At 36.3% G+C, this 21,065-nt stretch overlaps 1 pseudogene across 6 annotated transcripts; it reads left to right on the top strand.

Annotated features, from left to right (window-relative positions):
- Positions 1 to 11,316: 11,316 nt before the first annotated feature.
- Positions 11,317 to 14,669, top strand: LOC149189489 (pentatricopeptide repeat-containing protein At1g73710 pseudogene; annotated as a pseudogene). Of its 6 annotated transcripts, none has more exons than XR_016255906.1 (3): positions 11,317 to 11,492; positions 11,767 to 11,878; positions 12,173 to 14,669. The product of XR_016255906.1 is annotated as a pentatricopeptide repeat-containing protein At1g73710 pseudogene, transcript variant X6 (transcript). The 6 variants fall into 6 exon arrangements; XR_016255902.1 differs by having other exon boundaries at positions 12,150 to 14,669; XR_016255904.1 differs by having other exon boundaries at positions 11,755 to 11,878; positions 12,150 to 14,669.
- The last annotated feature ends 6,396 nt before the right edge of the window (positions 14,670 to 21,065 follow it).

The following is a 21,065-nucleotide window of genomic DNA, read 5'->3' as shown; positions in this document are numbered from 1 at the left end:
TAGATGTGGGAGGAGGGTGTTATAATTTCTCCTTTTTTAGGTTATTTCCTTGAGTCCTCAAGATCTTACTCATCCCTTGATTTTCCCTCTAATATGACCTATGAGTTAGAACCTCCCTCCTCTTTCATAAACCTAGGCTTTTGTTTATGGCTACCATGAGGAGGTTCACATTATAGTTTATATTGGTGACTTAAGCTTCTAGTTGTGGAAATATATTCTTTGCTAGATCTCAAGGGATATTATTAACATATTTGTTGGCTATCATCAGGGTGTTACGGCTTCTTTCTTAAACTGATCCCTAGATCCCCCACAATTTCCAACAAAATTCACAAAGATACTTGCTTTGATACCAATATGATCCATAAGTTGTTGTTGAAATTCCGCTAGATAGTTCTTCACAACATATTTGATAAAAATAGACAAAAATATATAATAAATGTAAGGTTTAATTTCCTTAGATTCCAAATTTGTTAATTAAAATTTTCTTCTTATTGATGTAAAATACAAAATGCAAAAAATAGGGAACAATGAAATACAATTGCACACTAACCACATTAAACACAAGATATTCTCTAGGAATCCCTTATGGGAGAAAACCGAGCTGAAAGATTAGGTTGCTCTACTATTTCTTTTTCTAAATGGAAGTAGTGCAAATACAAAAGGAGATGACACTCTCTATCGAGTTACCCAAGACTTGTGGCTTGATAGGATACTATAGACACCAAACCCCTTCTGTTATGCTCTCTCACTCTCACTCCTAAGTTGTTCTTCTCTACTGTAAAACAATATATAATTGAAATGAATGAAATTGTTCTTCCTCCTAGTGGCCCAATATTAACATATCCTGATATCTATCTAGTCTCAAGTTTGAATCCTTCAACTCTCAAATAAAGTTACAACTTTGACTCTTCACGAGTCTTCTTCATAGTTTCCATGTGGCTAACCTCTTTGGCAAGAGTAACAACAATTGACGTGGCTGAAAAAAATCCTCTCGAATCATGGTGGTCAATCATAATAGGTCAACTCGCGAGACACATAACTGATCTGTAAGCTGTCGTGGATATTCCACTAGACATTTTGTCACAACGGATATGATAATAATATATTAAAATTCTAATTTTTTACACTATTGCAGTTTTATTAAACTTCTATATCTATAAATTTAACCGAAATTAGTGCATGCATGCAAATGGAAATTATGCTAAAAAGTAGAGAACGATAATATAAGCTCATACACACACATAAGACACAAGATATGCTCTGGGAAACCCTTTCGGGAGAAAACCCAACTAGAAGGTGAGGTCGCTTCGCTCTCTTTCTCTTTCTGGAAATATGGTTGCAGGTGCAAAGAACTAATGTTTGTAGCCCGTGGGAAGCTACAATGCATAGATCCAATATGTGTTCTCTACCTCCTATCTCTCCTGGCTGTCTTTGCTCAACTATGGAACAAAATTCTCTCGAAAGAATGGAATGTCTCTTCCTCCTAGTGGCCCGATTATAACACAACTCGATAGCCTACAAGTGGTTAAGTTTGACTATATCAACTCTTAACTGAAGTTACAATATAGACTCTTCTAGAGTCTTTTACACTAGAAACACATGGCTAGGCCCTTTTCCATGAATAATGGGGGTTGACGCGACATCCTTCCGAACTATAGGTGTGAAAACAGGAAGGTCAACTTCTGAGTGGCATAACTTTTGCATACAGACCCAGATTGACTTGCTTCTTGCGTCGTTGGAAATATATTTGTGTGTATAATAGCATGAAAATGTGATACTTTAAAGAAACAAAGTTTTACCCCCAAGAAACGTCATTTGATGCCTCAAAATGCTCCCGGAAGGTTTCAGACTCTGTTTTACCAAATAAGGTCCCACTGGTAAAAATGGTCCTGTGAGCTGATTCCTCCACTTTTTCCACTTTGAATGCATCGAGATGGATGAAAAAAAATATAATGATGCAATCTGGATCAATAACTTTTGCCCCCAAACTCAGATTGATGTGATTCTTACATTGTTGAAAAGGTATCTCGATATAGAACAACATCACTAGGTCTCACATTTAAGCAAAACATGTTTTACCCCCCCAAAAATCATCATTTAAGGCTTCAAAATAACACAAAAGGTTTCAAACTCCAATTCTCCAAAGTAGGTCCCACCTAAAAAACGATTCCTGCAAGCTAACTCATCCACCTTTTCCACTTTGAAAGTATCAATATGGATGAAAAATAATACAATAATCCAGTCCTGATCAGATAGTACGCTTTTATGGGAATTCTTGCTTATTGGTTTTGACACAGCTAGTAATGGTAGGCAAAAGTAAACTTGAATTGAATTTATTGATAAGTAACTATTCTTCATCAAATATTTGAAGATGGACTTGTAGCTTGGTGAATAACTAATGAATTGTTGTATTGTATGTTATTGGTATTGTTGGAGTTGTAGTCATTGTGCCATTAAACTTTGATGGTGTTCGAAGAATATATTTTTTCCTTTATAGCAATGTAGAGATCATGTCCCATTTGATAAGGGGTTTACTAGAATGACTAATTAATGCGTCGACATTAAGTTCAACATCGATTTGTGGCTTGGAAAAATGAAGTTTGATGATTCATCCACGATTCCTGAAAATGTCTTCTAAGTGAATCATAGTGCATTTCTTTTTTTGTTGTTTTGTCCTCTCTAAACATGAATTAAAAAAATACCATTTTGTAGATTTAGGGATTTAAACTTTCACCATCTAGTGTACTCTTGAACTTGGCTGATGTTACATGGATGCCCAACTAGATATTGGGTTTGGAACTTGCTAGTGGATTGGAATGCATGAGTGCATAATGTTTGCATAAACCATGTTGCATTTGCCAGTGCCTCCAAAGCCATGTTTTGGATATGTACTAATTGCATTGTTGTTGCCATGACTTGAATTGTAACTGTGAAATTCTATGGACTTGGTTGTTGTTCTGTTGCTACCATGTCTTTCAAAAGAGCCACAACTTAATGGATTATCTTAAGACAACTAGGGGTGTTTTGTGCTTTTTTTTATCATTTCATTCCCTCCACAAAAATAATTATGAGCTCAAATAGGGGAATGAGTTCCTCTTGAGGTTAGCTAGGCTTTGATTTTTAGAATCTTAGTCCCAAGGGGGAAATGAGTTCCCTTTAATTTTAGCTAACATTTTCTTCATATGTAAAATGCCATTGTGTACCAAATTAGTGTGAACTTATTAATAAGAATATGAAATCAGAAGTGTAAGACTTGGAATCAATAATCATAAATACAATGCACTAGAATGACGCACTATATATATCAATTCAATTAATACAACAACAACTTTGAGCTTTATTTTTATTTATATTCTTATAGAATTTATTTACATTTTGTAAGATCAATATGATGATGATGATGATGGTTAACGTCCACTGAGACCAAATTGGTCTATCGGACCTATAATTTAGTTTTTAATTATCTGGCTCCTCGTCTTTCTTGGCGAGATTAGCACTGTAGCTTTCTTTTTTTTCTCTACGGTCTTCCAACTTCCTTTATCTTGCATCTCCTTCATCTCTTCTGGTTATTGGGACATTGGTGTCTTAGCTTCGCGATCCATTGTGTTCGTCCTTTTGAAGGTAGTCGGAGAAGAAGTTTGGTCTAGGAGATTTGTTTCGTTGTTAAATGAAGATTTATTTTGTGCAGTATTCGAATCCTCATAACTGTTGATGCTTGAGGGGTTGTCGAGTTCACTTTTTGGTTGTTGGGCGGGGCTTTCTCCCTGCTTGTCTTGAGAGTTGTTTATTTCTTGCCCGATTTCTTGTGATTCAGAGTTTTCTCTAAAGTATTCTTCTTTGATGACAGTGTAATGTTCTTTTTGTGCTCCTTCCCACCATGTAGATCTGTGGTGGTTTTTTCTAGCAGAGTTTTTCTCGGAGGCTTTTGGGCAATTTTTGGCTAGGTGGTCTGTCTCAAAGCAGGATCGACATCTGAAGAGGACACTTTCATAATCGAGTTTCTGGTTCCACACATAGTCTTTACTTGTTAGGTTTATTTCAGCTGGGAATCTGGCACTGAAGTCCATTTCCACACAGATGCGTGCATAGGTGGTTCTGGCATATTCCTCTGTTTCTGGGGACTTGCAGTAAAATTCCCCAATTGCATTTCCAATGGCTTTTAGTGAGGAATCTCAATGGCTTTTAGTGAGGAGAGATTCCAGAGATGCAAGGGTAGACTTGGCAATCTCACCCAAACTGGTGCTGAAGTTATGACTGCTGTTGACGGATCGAATGATGGGTTCCATGACTTCATGAATAGGCCTGATTTTTTCCAAAACCAAGGGCCGGAATCTAGAATACATTGTCTGCTTTCAGGATTTTCAAAATCTACTATAAAGAAACCCCTAACACAAAAGTAGATATCAATTTCATCAAAAATGACTAATCATTAATATTAACTAAACACTCTAGATTATTTATTAACTAATTCTATCAATTATTTAAAAATAACTCATAAAAATAATTTATATCCGTTAAAAAAAACACAATTAAACTCTATTCGCTTCCTACAAACCTTAACACATATATCTGCTCTTTATTACAATCCATTTCACTCAAATGAATTCTTAAAACTATTATAACTATAATATATATATATAAAAAGTGAATTCCTAAGACTATTATAACTCTCTATATATATAAAACAATAAAAATACCACAAAAAATAAACTATTATAACTATATATAAAACAATGAAAATAAATATAATATAAATAGTGTCTGCGCATTACCACAAAAATTTGTTACATTTTTTTTCAGTAAATTTCCAATACCATTTCATTATAAAAAAATATTTTTATCACGGATTATAAATATATTTTAATTAATAACTTAAATTTAAAAGTTAAAAACTGTGTATGCATTTTAATAATAAATTTAAACGATCAAAACTTTAGTAATAAATAAACCATCAAAACTTTATATCCTTCGGAAATTAAAAATATAGGACAGGAAGGAAAAAATAAAACTCCGTCATTTATAACCCCACAACCTTCTTTAACCTCGTTGTCTAAATATTCCACTAGCACTTTTCCTTTTTACACGCGCTACTGGTTTCTTTATCAATAAAAATATATTAAAAATTAAACAAATGAGGGCAGAGAATGCCAGACTACCAGAACTAAAAACCATATGTGCGCGAAATTTACAAAGCAAACGCGTTCAGAATTGGGTTGTAAAATTAAACAAACGCGTACAGACGTCGCAAGAAATAAAAAAGATATTTTCTGTAATATTTACAAAAGCACAGGTGGAAAAAGCTGCGAACTCAAATTTTGCATGGAATTCAAATTGGAATTGGGATGTTGATGGACCCACTCCCCCTTCCAAAAAGTTATCAGTGACCGTTTGAAAGGGACATTATATAACACCATCTCTCACAGAGAGCGTTCTTACTTTCATCTCATCATCTTCTTGTGTAGTCTGCATTGGCCTGGCTTACCTGGTTTCCTCTTTAAGTTTATTTCCTTTGTTGCATGGCCATGCCTTTTGGGTTTTGCAGTGTTTTATTTTCTTTGTGTTTTTTTGTTTTGATTGTAATGATGGTTTTTTAAAGAGTGTTTGTATTGTTTACTTTGGTGATTCTATTTTGTTGCTATTATGTTGAGCAGAGCAATCGATAGAGATGAAATTCTTGATCCATTGGAAAGAAATTTCCAAAATTCTTGATCGATAGAAGCAAGTATGTTTTTGTTTTCAAATATCTATGGTTTCTACTAATAAATTTACACAGTGAAAAGTGGCGTGATAGATAATGGCTATGCATGGTACCCAAATGTTTGAACGGTTTCAATTCATTATTTCTTTATTACGGTGAAGCAGTGAAAAAATCGCAAGGGCTTTCACCGTAGAGATGGTGCTTTTATTTTATTTGGCAGTTTTTGATTAATGGTTTTGACCTGCTACTAATTTTGCAACAGGGGAAGAGAAGGGTTCGCCATGGAGGGATAACATAGGACGAGAAGCTTCGACTTCTGAATACCGGCAGCAGGGACGAACCGACCTACAAACCCTGAGAACCAAACTAACAACTACTCGTCAGGTTTGGTAGGTACGTTTGTGTGCGTGAGATTGGTTGGGTGGGTAACGTCTTCTTTTCTCTCACTGATTTCTTATTTGTTTATCCGTCTAAATCCGCCGCAGATGCGGATTTTGTCTGCGGTGAATCTTGACCGGTGAAACAACACGCAGGACAATAATACGCGTGCAAAAAATGTACGTACACTATTTTGCGGCATTCATTTTATTAGGTAAGGTGAGTAGTGATTCTTCTTTGAAATTTTCAAAGAGAGAAATCATTCGGTCATTTTTTATTCGCTCTCTGCAAATTCTATCAATTCGATCATTTCTGATTTACTTACGAGTGATTTTGCTCAATGTCATCAGTTGAATACCCAGAAGATGGCCCAGGTAAACAGGTAGATGAGAATGCCCAAGTAAACAGGTCCGTACAAAATGAGGGTTAACATTAATTGATTAATTTGTCCAGTATTGCCCTGTATCTATGCACCATGGCATTTTTACCTTGCAGGGAGCCGTCGCTCTTTTGCTGTATTCTTGATATAACGGGAGAGGTTAAACCATTTCTATTTATTATTTCACACGGTTTTAATGTTTTTGCATACGGCAGCGACAATTGTCTAATGGTTGATATCGACCCTCTGTAGTTTCATTTTTTTATTGGCATTTGCTTTCTTATTGTTTAATTGTTTGAAACACAAAATGGGAAAGATAGGGGCTCGCCCCGAGGGAATGAAGATGGCACAGCTCAGGTTTGATCTGTTTTATTTGAACCGTGATTATATATCTAGCTTTGCCTTTCACGAATGTTTTACAGTTGAATTGCAGGAGAAAGGACTAAGAATACTTACTGATTTGGGCAATCGAATCGCTAAAGCAAGAATACTTCGTTTGGCCTCTTGCAGAAAAAAGAGGACACCAGGGCCTTTTGTACTTATTTTGTCAGTGAAAGTGAGCAGAGGGTATGAGATCACTACATTTTCGTGGTTTATGTGAGGTATTTGCACTCATTTTGGCTGAAGTTGGCCTAGGTAGTATGATTTCAGTGAATGATTGTTCGTGCCGTCTTTTTTTCGTACTTTTCATTTAGTTAAGTAGCTAACGCTGCAGAAGATACGTTTAAAGTTTCGCTAAATGGATGTATAAATAGATGTATAATAGTTATTTATAAATAATGGATGTATAAGTAGATGTATAATAGTTATTTATAAATGGGCGTATAAATAGATATATAATAGTTAATTTTAGAAGTTTTTTTTATAGATAAAAAATGTAAAATAATTATTTAGGAATTAGATAATATTAAATTTTACTGAATTTTTTAGTTAAGCTAATTTTTTTCCCTATATAAAATGATATTGATTTAGGAAGATAATATTAGATTTCACTATTTTTTTTTTCTCTCCATATGTGAAATATATTTTAGGAGAATAATATTAAATTTCATTAAATTCTTTTTTGATTGCACTTAACATTTTTTTTTTTCATATGTAAAATGATATTGATCATAAATACAGTAAATTAAAACGACAGGAAAACACATATCAATTCAATTAATAAAACAACATTAACTAAAAATTAATAATATTATTAACTAACATAAAACTAAATCAACTAATCACGAATGTTAAATCTATTTACATTTTGTAAAATCAGTATATTAGGATTAATATGTTACATTCATTGCCACATATAATAATAAAGATTATTAGCTCACTCAACACAAAGCCAAATAATTCCCAATAAAAATAAAAATGGTTAACTAGCTTAACACAAAATCAACTAATCAACAATTTTAATAAAAACTTTCTGTTGTTCATTAACTAACTTTACCCTTTATTTATTTAGAAATAACATATATCTTTACCATATATTATAATTCTATTAGCTCAAAAGAATATCTAAACTATTCTTTCGTGTAACTTTTATATTCAAATGAAAATAAATTTAAAGTATATACTAACTATTAGTTAAATATATATATATTTTTTATAAATTTAGTTAAATATATATATATTTTTCATAAATTTCTCATAAAATTTTATATCAAAAACATTTTCATTGCAATTTATAAATTTAATTTAATAATTAATTTAAATTAAAATATTCGGACACGCTAATTCATCCATCCATCAATTCCCTTTCGTATTAATTATCAAAATTATCGATTCCCTTTCTCGGCCCTGGGCAATAATATATTTGGTTCTCATTCATGTGCGTGTTTACAGTTTCTGTGGACCTTTCCATCAAGTTACAATTCAAACGATTCTTCGGTCTAACTGGTGAGAACCCTCTCTACATCATTACTGTGATCTCAACCATTATGCAGGTCACAGTAACCAAAATACGATGGATGGTTTTAAACGCTTCTGAACCCTTTTTTTTTTAAGTTCTGGTCATTTCATTTATTTAATTTCTCCCAAAGTGATTTCCATTTTCAATATAGTCACGGTTTTGTTGTATTAGTTCATCTGGACCGAATTTCGGTTCCTATTTTGTAATGTTAATTTTGGTTTTGCATCTAAATTTATATTTTTTTTACGAGGAATTTAGTAATCTTTCAGAAACCCAAACAGATGGTGTTCGACATAAGGATGGATTAGGAGCCACAGATGATTCGAAGAGTGACACGGCACAGTTTGGGGTGGAGGGAAGGGCTTTGCAGGGGTTTAAGTGCTGGTCTAACTGGTGAGAACCCTCTCTACATCATTACTGTGATCTCAACCATTATGCAGGTCACAGTAACCAAAATAGAAGTGCTGACCACAGGGCTCTTCTGGCGTGGGTAGGCAGGGAGATTAATTCTCTTTACCTTATAATATAAGACAGTTATTCTGCATATGTCCTTTAAAGAGTTCTTGAGTTATGATGAAGAGAATAATTCAAACGAGTGATCCATATAGTTAAGGGTACTCACTTCTTAGTGAACCCTTTATGTTGACTGGCTCCATCTAAGACTCTTGACCATAAACATCCATTTTTGAGAGGGATATCGGGCATCCAAGGTGATTGTTAAATCTCTTGTCAATCTTCCTATATGATATCAAACACCCCTTAATATTGATACTGCATGTCTTTTCAATTAAGGCTCCCCTGAATCTTGATACTTGCATGTCTTTTCAATTAAGGTAGAGGAATTGCAAGACAAATTAGAATTTCATTCTGCTGGTTATTTGCCTAGAATCAGTGAGGTTTACCACAAGAAATTGCAACAAAGGTTAATTTGGTTTTGCTGGAGTATGTAAGGGATAATCAAATCTAATTATTTTTCTCATTTGCGAGAAGTAACATTGCCTTGTTGAGGCCCTAACTATATGTGAGAAGTATTCTCCCTTGACTATTCGGGAGAAGCTTTCAGCTGAGCTCCATTTGTTTATACTAATGAACATCTCTCCTCCCACAGTCTCCTATAAACATTTCTTGAGATTGGTTAGCAGCCTATACCAGAAAAAGTGATGAGGCCCTTGCCCTATACCCAAGAAATGAAGTGAGTCAAATATTTGTTAGACTAAGCAAATGCAGGTTGGTAGCTAACTCACATCTCCCATTATAGCTAGCTCACATCACCCGAGGTCCATTCATAAGCTATACTAGTGAACAACTCTCCTCCCATGGTCTCCTAACTGTAAAGAAACCACCTGAGATCCATTTGTAAGCTATACTTGTGAATAACTCTCCTCCCATGGTCTCCTGACCGTAAACAGACATTTTCTTGAGGTTGATTACCAGGTTTTACGAGTGAAAGTTCATGAGGTTCTTGCCCTATACCCAAGAAACATATGGTTGGATCGAGAGCCATTGAAAGATTGAGTTCCTTATCCACCTACTGTTGCTTAGCCACCAATTGATTGAGTTGAAATTTGAGCTGATTCACCTTACCGAGTTCCATAATCCGTTTTCCTATTAGCAAAGGCACAGTCAATTTATCGAGAAGAGAGTTAAATATCGGCTAGACTGAGAAAATGAATGGTGGTAGCTAGCTTACAGCTTCATAATAGTATCTAGGCTAATTTCTAAATCATATGCTCACCACTGGGAAATGACCTTGGATTTGCAGCATATTTTATACAAATCTTGCTCTGGTACATCCCCAAAATGAGGGAATATGCAACTTATATGCATATTTATTTCAACTTTTCAACAACTTGCTCTGGTGGTCAACTTAATTTTTGTCTTCAGTAATTGCTACAGATTTTTATGGATTTCAAACCAACTCTCAAATGGAGCTTTATGAAATGTGCTATGCTATAAACACATTTGATGAGTTGTGTAGCCTTTTAGCAGCTATCCGGCACCAAAATGTAGTGCTTATTTACCCAATAAAATCGAAGAGGAGTGACAATGACCTCTTTTGGGGGTCTATCGTCTTGGATGGATCTTTAGGATTCTGTCAGAGGAAATTGATATTCCTAGAGGAATCTATCTGGGATATTATTGCCTCCTCTATCTGGGATATTATTGCCTCATACAAAACATGAGCCCTCAACATGGATATTATGTCTGCCTTTTATTTAGGTGAGATTCAAATTTGAAATTGGCCTTAAAATGAAGCAAATAAAGCTGGAAATAAAGGTGGTGCTATAATGGTTGACGTATTTGTTATATAATACCCATGCTTTTTATCAGTGCATTAGTTAAAGACATTCAGTTATCAATTAAGGCAGACTTAAAAAAGCAGGTGGCTGAAAAGAATTGCTGTTGTATGTATTCCCTGGTGTGCTCTGAGCTCAAAGTCATGTCTATGCTCATTTTTCATCAAAGATAGGTGAGCTGAGACAGGCCTCTTGGATGGCCTTGCAGTGTGGCAAAACCAGGACATTGAGCATATATTTTCTGATTGTTTCTTGGTGAGCTCCTTGTGCAAGACTATTTGTTCTTGTTGGCAACCCTGATTTGTTTTTGTTACTTGTTCAGCCTGCTTTGCCAGCGGTCACATTAATGGTTCTTTTCTTTTGATGATCCATAAGAGGTAAGTCCACCATTAAGTTAGCAGTTGCACCCATTGTGGAATTATATTCCATAGATTTTGGATGAATAGGCAGTCTACACCTTTTCAACAAGTAGAAAGCTTATTAGAAGTGCTGATCACAGGGCTCTTTGGCTTGGGTAGGCAGGGAGATTAATTCTCTTTATCTTATAATATAAGACAGTTATTATGCATATGTCCATTAAAGAGTTCTTGAGTTATGACGAAGATAATAATTCAAACGAGTGATCTATATAGTTAAGGGTACTCACAGCTTGTCAACATTTAAGCGGGGACACGCTAATTCATCCATCCATCAATTCCCTTTCGTATTAATTATCAAAATTATCGATTCCCTTTCTCGGCCCTGGGCAATAATATATTTGGTTCTCATTCATGTGCGTGTTTACAGTTTCTGTGGACCTTTCCATCAAGTTACAATTCAAACGATTCTTCGGTCTAACTGGTGAGAACCCTCTCTACATCATTACTGTGATCTCAACCATTATGCAGGTCACAGTAACCAAAATACGATGGATGGTTTTAAACGCTTCTGAACCCTTTTTTTTTAAAGTAATTTCTCCCAAAGTGATTTCCATTTTCAATATAGTCACGATTTTGTTGTATTAGTTCATCTGGACCGAATTTCGGTTCCTATTTTGTAATGTTAATTTTGGTTTTGCATCTAAATTTATATTTTTTTTATGAGGAATTTAGTAATATTTCAGAAACCCAAACAGATGGTGTTCGACATAAGGATGGATTAGGAACCACAGATGATTCGAAGAGTGACACGGCACAGTTTGGGGTGGAGGGAAGGGCTTTGCAGGGGTTTAAGTGCTGGTCTAACTGGTGAGAACCCTCTCTACATCATTACTGTGATCTCAACCATTATGCAGGTCACAGTAACCAAAATACGATGGATGGTTTTAAACGCTTCTGAACCCTTTTTTTTTAAGTTTTGGTCATTTCATTTATTTAATTTCTCCCAAAGTGATTTCCATTTTCAATATAGTCACGGTTTTGTTGTATTAGTTCATCTGGACCGAATTTCGGTTCCTATTTTGTAATGTTAATTTTGGTCTTGCATCTAAATTTATATTTTTTTTTATGAGGAATTTAGTAATCTTTCAGAAACCCAAACAGATGGTGTTCGACATAAGGATGGATTAGGAACCACAGATGATTCGAAGAGTGACACGACACAGTTTGGGGTGGAGGGAAGGGCTTTGCAGGGGTTTAAGTGCTGTTCCGATGTGGTGGGCAGGGTTGGGAAATGGTTCGAGGGCAGGACTGAAGACAAGGGAATTTGAGAAAGCTGAACAGAAATCTTTCTAGGAAATACTACAAATGTTTGTTCTTCTAAATCAGAGCCTGATCGACAGCAACCGAAGGATTTCTTCTATATTAGTCTTCGGTGTGAAGTAAAAAATCATTTTGAGGACCCACTGGGTAAAAGGGACTGCTCTCCAAATAATTTTCCTGAAGGAGTGCTCATTAAAGGGTTATTAGATGATAAGTGCATGGATCCTTGCAGAGAGAATGATCAAGTTCAGAGGCCACGCAGTTCTTACATGTATAATACATTAATTGATACTTATGGGAAGGCAGGCCGCCTAAAAGAAGCTTCCAAGTTATTTTCTGAGATGTTAAAAGAAGGAATAGGCCCAAATGTTGTAACATTCAATACCATGATTCACATCTGTGGATCTTATGGATATCTTGACGAAGCAGATGCCCTTATGGTGAAAATGGAAGAGCTTCATTGCTTGCCTGAAACAAGGACGTATAACACTCTTATAGCATTACATGCTCAAAATGACAATATTGATAAAGCATTTTGTTACTTCACAAAGATGAAGGAAGCAGGACTCGTTCCTGATACTGTGGGTTGTCGAACTATTTTATATGCATTTTGTATTAAACACATGGTCAGTGAAGTAGAAGCTGTTGTCAGGGAGATGGATGGATTGGGCATTCATGTGGATGAGTACTCTGAATCAGCTGTTATTAGGATGTATATAGATCTGGGGATGCTTGAGAAAGCATGGGCATGGTTTGAAAGGTTCCATCTTGCTAGAGGAATGAGCTGTGAATGCTATGCTGCCAATATTGATGCATATGGGGAACAGGGTTATTGGTTAGAAGCTGAAAAGGTGTTTAAGCGCAGTCAAGAAAGAGGCGAGGGTCAAACTGTATTAGAATTTAATGTCATGATTAAGGCCTATGGGATTGCAAAAGTCCATGACAAGGTTCTGAAGTTGTTTGAAAGAATGGAAGTTCAAGGGGTTTTGCCTGACAGATGTACATATGCTTCTGTCATTCAGACATTTGCAAGTTCAGGACTTCTAGATGAATCAAAACACTTTATTACCAAAATGCAGGAAGCAGGGTTTGTGCCTAACTGTTCATCATTTTGTGCTGTTATTGCCGCCTATGGAAGATTGGGTCGCGCTGCAGAGGCAGAGAAGACGTTTGAAAAGATGGTTAAAGCAGGTGTGGAGCCAGATGTTTTTGTTTATGGTGCCTTGATAAATTCATTTGCTGAAGCTGGATGTGTGGAAGAAGCTGTACGTTACTTTCAAATAATGCAAAATGCTGGTTTTGCAGGGAACTCTGTGGTGTATAGTTCTTTGATTAAGGTTTATAGTAAACGTGGTCTTTTGAAGGAAGGACAAGAAACGTACAAACGCATACAGGAATTGGGTGTTGAGCCAGATGCCTTTTTATCAGGCTGTATGCTTGACCTTTATGCTCGCACTGATATGGTGACTGAAGCACAAGAAGTGTTCAAAGTCTTGAAGGGAAAGCAGCAGGCAAATGAATTTTCTTTTTCCATGATGTTGTCCTTATACAAAAAGAATGGAAGGCTTAATGAAGCCACTGAAATTGCAAAGGAAATGTTAGAATCGGGATTTCTTACTAACGTTCTTTCTTTTAATAGTGTCATTAGCCTGTTCATTGCAGATGGAAGATTGAGAGAGGCTGCTGAAGTTTTTCATCAAATGTTAAAACTAAAGGCTTCACCCAATGAGAATACATACAAAACACTGGGCATTCTTCTGAAGAGAGGAGGCATTCCAAGAGAGGCAGTAGAGCAACTCGATGTTGCACGTAAAAGTGGGCTTCCACATGGTATTCAGGCCTTGAGAATGACAATCTTTTCTGCAGTGGGGATGCATGCTGAAGCTTTGGAAGCTTGTGATGAACTGAGAGCTTCTGGGTTGGATTTTGATGTGTCTTCTTACAATGCTGTTATATATGCACTTGGTAGTGCTGGGAGGATTAATGAAGCTTACAAGATGTTCATGATCATGCACGCCAAAGGTCTTGAACCAGATACAATTACTTATGCAAGTATGATAATTAGCTATGGGAAGCTAGGATTGGTAGACGGTGTTAGGAGAATGTTTTACAAAATGAAACAGAAGGGTTTTCAGCCAAACGAATTCACGTTCAAGGCAGTTATAGATGCCTATAAAAGTGCTGGGAAGTTTGCTCTAGCCAGATTTGTTACCCAGGAGAGGGAGTTCATGCATCAGTGGCAAGATCATGGTCACGTTACATAAGATTATGCAGATCGGATTTCGAGCTCCATTTCATGTGCAAAGCTTTTAAAAGGAAGCTGGCATATCCTGTATTCATGCTGTTGTGTCTTTTAACATTTTTTAAAATTGTAACAGGTTATTTTTTTGGGAAATTTAAATCTATGCTCCTTGTATAGAGAAATTGTGGGTAAGTCTGCTTTGCTCATCCTGATAAGCATTTTTTAGCACTGATTTTCAGATATATCATATTTCATTTGGGCCTTTTCAGGGATTTGAATGTCTAGAAACTGTTGTAATTATATGAGGGGATTCAACATATCTTGCGAATGTCACATACTGATGGCATCTGCTTAACGATTTGTCTGACTTTTCATGTTGCCCTGTTAGAAATGCCATATGGCATATACATTCAAGGATGTGGATCATGGGTTATTCCTTAGGAGTTGTGATGTTCAAATCTTCATGCCTATAATGATGTGTTCATTTCCATGAATTTGCAGATTCTTTGAAATTCACTTCTTCATTATCAGTTGCACTTGCTGTTGTATTTGTTGTGATTATGGCTGGTATTGTGATTGTAAAGTTGTTCAGTGGCACCGTCAAAGCACCAAGATTGTTACCAGATATTGTGGATTTTACTTTGTTCTTGAAGCTTTTCACTGTGGTGCCAGTTATTGTGACTGCTTACATCTGTCATTACAATGGTATGGATTATTTTCCTCCATCTCTGGTCCTGCAGTGTAGTATCTTAGAGTTCATTAGTTGAATTTGCATTTAAAATTATGTTATAATGAATTGTGATGTCTTTGCGCCATGCAGTTCATTCCATATACAATGAACTTGAGGACCCTTCAGAAATGCAGCCCATTGTTTGCACAACATTGGCATCGTGCTCAATTGTATACATAAGTACAAGCTTTTTTGGCTTTCTTCTATTTGGAGACCAGACCATGGATGATGTCCTGGCCAATTTTGACACCAACTTGGGAGTTCCCTACAGTGTTGTGCTGAATGACATTGTTCGTGTGACCTATGTTGTACATCTGATGTTGGTCTTTCCTCTCATTTTTTTCCCCTGGGACTTAATCTTGATGGGCTTGTCTTTCCAGCGAAAAAGCATCTTGTTTTGGATAATAAGAGGTTCATTTTGATCACTGCTAGGTTAATTGGAATCGTTTTCCTTGGGGCATCATTCATACCAAGTATCTGGGATGCATTTCAATTCACAGGGGCTACAACAGCAGTTTGTATTGGGTTCATCTTCCCAGCTCCCGTTGCTCTCAGGTAGAAAAAAAGTTGTTTTTCATTTCTGGTTTCGTCTTTCACCTTGCTTGTATGTAACTTCTAACCTCAATTATTTTTTAATTGCAGAGACACCCATGGAATCTCAACCAGGAAGGACATATTTATTGCATTGTTCATGATTTTTCTGGCAGTGGTTTCAAGTTCAATTGCTATAGTGAGTGACATTAATTCTTTGTTCAACAAAGAGGAGGAAGGCCCTCCACGATCTTGAGAATGATTTTTTATGAGCAGGTGGTGCACATACATATAAAGATTATTTGGAACAGAACCGAGAAAAGAACGCTGATTTGGGAATTTGCTTATAGAATTGGTGGATAAACTTTTGTAAAGCCTTGTATCATCCTGCCATGGTCGCTCGGCCTTCTAGTTAAAGATACTACTGTATTTGTAGTTGTAAACATTGAAAAGGAATATAATTGATCTCGCATCAATGATTGAGCGATTCAACTAATCATCCATGAATAGTTGAGAGCCTGTCAAGCGGAAGATTGAAGGTCTGGTTTCTGTCAATAATACTCAACCTCACATAAGTTTGAGGTGCACCAAAATGCATCCCACTGTGTGTGATGATTCCATTTCTCTTCAATAACTTCTCACAATCTTCATCCACCTTTCCTTAACATTTTAGCCCTGCAAATGTTGCATTGATACAGACGGCTAGAGTAAGAGTAATTAGTCCATTTTGCCAAGTATTTTCATTTCAACTATTTAAAGTAGAGACATCAACTTAGTTCCACCATTCATTGATGTCTCTACTTCAACAGAAAGATAGACCCATTTGAAATATACATACCTTACATGACATGCATAAGTACCAGTCAAACTCCAAGCCATTGAGTACACACATGCACACAAAAACAAGCATACACATATAGACCCAGAGAAACAGAGTACAAGGTCTGCCAACATTCAAGTTAAAGTGAGAAAGAAGAGGTAGCACAGCAAATTGCATATAATTGTAAAAGAATCAACATTACTTACCCAATCTGACTTCCTGCATGACCTGTACTTTTAGAGGTGCCTTGTGTGTGGTAAGAAATATGAAGAAACATGACGTTGGATTGTCTAGAAAAGATCTGTAAGGCAATCTAGGAAGAAACATGACATCGGATTTGTCTAAAGAAGATATCTTCGGCACTTATTTAAGACTGAAGAGGTGGCTTGTCTGTAGGGAAATCTGATTAGATTCAAAGCATTGTGATCAGACTGTATCTTATTAGCCATCCACAGTTTTAGAGTTTGAAAGTCTGAATTGGTTAATATGTAGATGTGCATGGATTAATCTTCCAGACAAGCATATGACTATTCACAAGATTTAGAGAGATAAAATTCCAGGATTTATGAAAAGCAAACCCATGAAATCATTTGCCAAAGATGTTTCCATTAATCAAGAACATGATATTGGAACGCTCGAAGACGCTATTAGAATACAATTTAGCAAAAAAAACATGACATTGATTATATCTAGAGAAGATCTGTCCAACAATGTGGGAAGAAACATGAGATTGGATTCGTTTGGAAAAGATCTGTCCAACAATTCAAGCCCTAGGGGAAAAACAAGATAACTAAGATCTTTCAAGAAGATAAAACGCCAATAGAGGAAGATTTAACCAGACATAGGTTCGAGTCAAGTAGAAAGGAGAGTAGATGTGGTGAACAACATCAACGAATGTGCCCCTACACAACGTAAAAGCCGAAGAATCAACCAAGAGGCAAGAAACGATACCAAGGTACGTGAACAGATTAATTATGCTACTTTTCTATTTGAAGTTAGAATATAGACACTATTTGAATAGAGTTTATAGAGTTTTAATACCTTTTTATTTATACACTCTTTAGTAGTGCTTTTCTTCTTAGCTATCTGAATTTTGTTATTTATATTTTTATTAAGTTGAAGGTTGAGTTTAGGTTGGGCTAGTTTCATGTCCGGTTTAGCTTTATGTTGGATGGAAGAATAATCTATTCAATTGTGTGATGTTGTCATTAAAAGTATTTAATGTTTGATCGAGTTTGGATGTTCCATAGGAGAGTTTCAATCCTCAACCCTTCACCAAGAAATTTAAACCTAGAGCCTGATAAAGATTAAACCCTACAAACAAACAAAAATAATTTTCACATTTAAATATGTCCTGTGATTCCCCGGATGCGGGTGGTTGTTAGCTACACAAGGCTCATGGCTTGTCTGCAGGGCATGTGTCCGCCTGGACAAGCCACGTACACCAGGAGGACTCGCCCTAACTATTCCAGCATGCAGCATTTAAGGAGGAGAGATATGGTTCATTGCAGAGGCGTCCCTTCGACATTTACTGTCTGCCTTGAGAAACGAAACATGGCGCTTCATAGCCGGAAGTTCTCGGACATTCTCCCGCATTTCTCGTCTGCTCCTGTTCTAGTCTTGAGGGAAGTGGCGGAGGCTCATTGTTTTGGCTCTCATTCAGGCTCTGAGAGCGACTGTGATGGTTTAGAGGCCATAGATTTGGGCAATTGGAGGGCATACGTGCAGTCTGGTTGCGAACCTGGGAGATTGGCGGTGTTGCAAACCTGCTATCCGCAGTCTAGTTGGAGGATTGGGAGTCTGGTTCAGAGGGACAATCCGCGTGAGCACACTCGCCACCCGCTCATTTTAAGTATGCAGCGTGAACGCCAAAGGGGAACCAGTCGGCGTGGCAGCTACAGTGGTAGAGCCCCTTCTCCCTCTTCCTCAATTGAAGAATCTCCTGAATGCAGAAGACCGAGGGGAAGGCCCTCGGGCAGAGGAAGAGTGGCGGAACTTCCAGAGAGAATGGAATGTGGGCACACTGAGCACCCAATGGTAAGATACCGCCTTCCATGCACTTTGTCCAATTCTACTTTCTTCGTAACAGTTTCAGTGGAGCATTGCAGCAATCCATGGGGTGAAGATGAGGCTCCTCGTGCCAACCCTCCGCGTACTCCTGGGATTATGCCCACAGTGGACATGGAATTTCCCGCCGTTGATATGCTGAGGCCTGTACAAGATCCTGGAGCAGGCCCGAGTGAACCTGTGCAGCGCAATGCTGGTAAGGCCATCCACCAGCCTCCCTGCTGCAAGAAGGAGGACGAACCGCAAACTACTGAAGAAGATTAGCATGCCCAGCGCGCGCTCCCGGTTTCAAAGCATGAATTTTTCTCTCTGTCAGCTCCCTTCGCGATCATATATGTGTTGGCACTTTGTCACTATGTATCTCTGTCCATCTCTGTTACGGTGTCGGTTATCTACTATTGTCTCTTCCTCCATGTGTTTCTGTTGTTTCAGTTTCCTTGTGCTTCAGTCCATGTGTCGGTTACATGAGTGTCGCTCTGGTTTCAATCTTTTGTAATCCTGGAATGAATTCTCCTGAGTCTACTGTCTGTCCCAGGACAAGTTTTACAGGGCTTCGGCCCTGATTGTAATACTGAAGATGTAATTTTTGCTCTTGCTGTAATATAATAGCTCAGTCTTATTTAGAAAAAAAAAAAAATATGTCCTGTGATTTAAATTTACATAAACATGGTGAAGTTTTCCTTCTATTTGTATATTTTTCAACATCACTTGATAGTCCCGTAATGCTAGGGAAAATAGAAAACCATTAATCAGCATTTGTAAAAGTCAGTCTCCAATAAAAGAACAGGGTGGTTCCATGAAGATAATGAATGAGGGAACTAAACAATTGCCTAGACAAGTCAGTGTAGCTTGACAAAATGACTCTCCATGCCCTTGAATGTGGCAGAAGATTGTATATTTTTCAACATCACCTGATAATCACATGATGTTATGGAAAATAGAGTACCATTAATTAGCATTTATAAAAGTCAAAGCTTGCAATAAAAGAACAGGGTGATTCCACGAAAACAACGAATGAGGGAATTAAAAATTTGTCTAGACAATTGAATGCATCTTGAAAAATGACTTTTGTTGTCCTTGATTGTGGAAGAAGACACCATAATCAAATTCACCATGAAGTCATTGTCCTCTTCAAATACACTTAAAAATGCCTATTATCTGCCGAAACTGGTGATGTGGATGGATTAGAGTACATGCATCACTTCAGAGTAACAGTGTAGCAATCCTCATTTCATACTTCAGAAGATAACTGCTCTCTATCATCTCTTTCAGTGTCTTGCCACAAGATGAATCTTGTGAATAAACATCTCTATATAACATGAGAGGATTAATCTTCTGAACAATAAACATCTCTGTATAATACAAGATATCACATAGTAAATTATAAAGGGTTTGCTTTATCTACCTTCCTTAAACTGTCTTTAATTGAATCTACTGAACCTCCCCAGAGTTTAATCTAATCTTCAGCTTGTGAAGCCTGCAATTTATGGGTAAAACCAGCAATATACTAAAGTGATTCCAGTTAATGGGGCATTGATTTCAATGTTTAATATATTTTTATTCTTTATCAAAGTATTTTTTGCTCTATTTGCTTTTGTCAATTTATGCCTTACGGCGTTTCCTTTGCAACATTTGGTGCAAATGCTAGTTATAAATGGGCGTATAAATAGATATATAATAGTTAATTTTAGAAGTTTTTTTTATAGATAAAAAATGTAAAATAATTATTTAGGAATTAGATAATATTAAATTTTACTGAATTTTTTAGTTAAGCTAATTTTTTTCCCTATATAAAATGATATTGATTTAGGAAGATAATATTAGATTTCACTATTTTTTTTTTCTCTCCATATGTGAAATATATTTTAGGAGAATAATATTAAATTTCATTAAATTCTTTTTTGATTGCACTTAACATTTTTTTTTTTCATATGTAAAATGATATTGATCATAAATACAGTAAATTAAAACGACAGGAAAACACATATCAATTCAATTAATAAAACAACATTAACTAAAAATTAATAATATTATTAACTAACATAAAACTAAATCAACTAATCACGAATGTTAAATCTATTTACATTTTGTAAAATCAGTATATTAGGATTAATATGTTTTTTTTTTCCCCTGGGAAAAAGTCGTAATTTCTATTAAGTTGAGAAATTACATTTTGCACATGCCGAAGCATTCAAGAAGAGGCAGCATTGCCTATCGAGTTCTGTCTGTAAACTGTTTAATCAAAAATAAACATCATTCTCCACGCACGGAGCTGTCCAAAATAGATACTGTAAAGTACAACAAAATTTGTGTCTGATGCTCTTCGCAGAGAGCCATATAGATC

Source organism: Pinus tabuliformis, chromosome 3_1, assembly GCF_031772625.1.
Source record: "Pinus tabuliformis cultivar Carrire ecotype Pingquan chromosome 3_1, CPIR1, whole genome shotgun sequence".
NCBI classification, from domain to species: domain Eukaryota; kingdom Viridiplantae; phylum Streptophyta; class Pinopsida; order Pinales; family Pinaceae; genus Pinus; species Pinus tabuliformis.
Note: the sequence above shows the minus strand (reverse complement) of the source record. Positions and strands in the feature narration are given on the sequence as shown.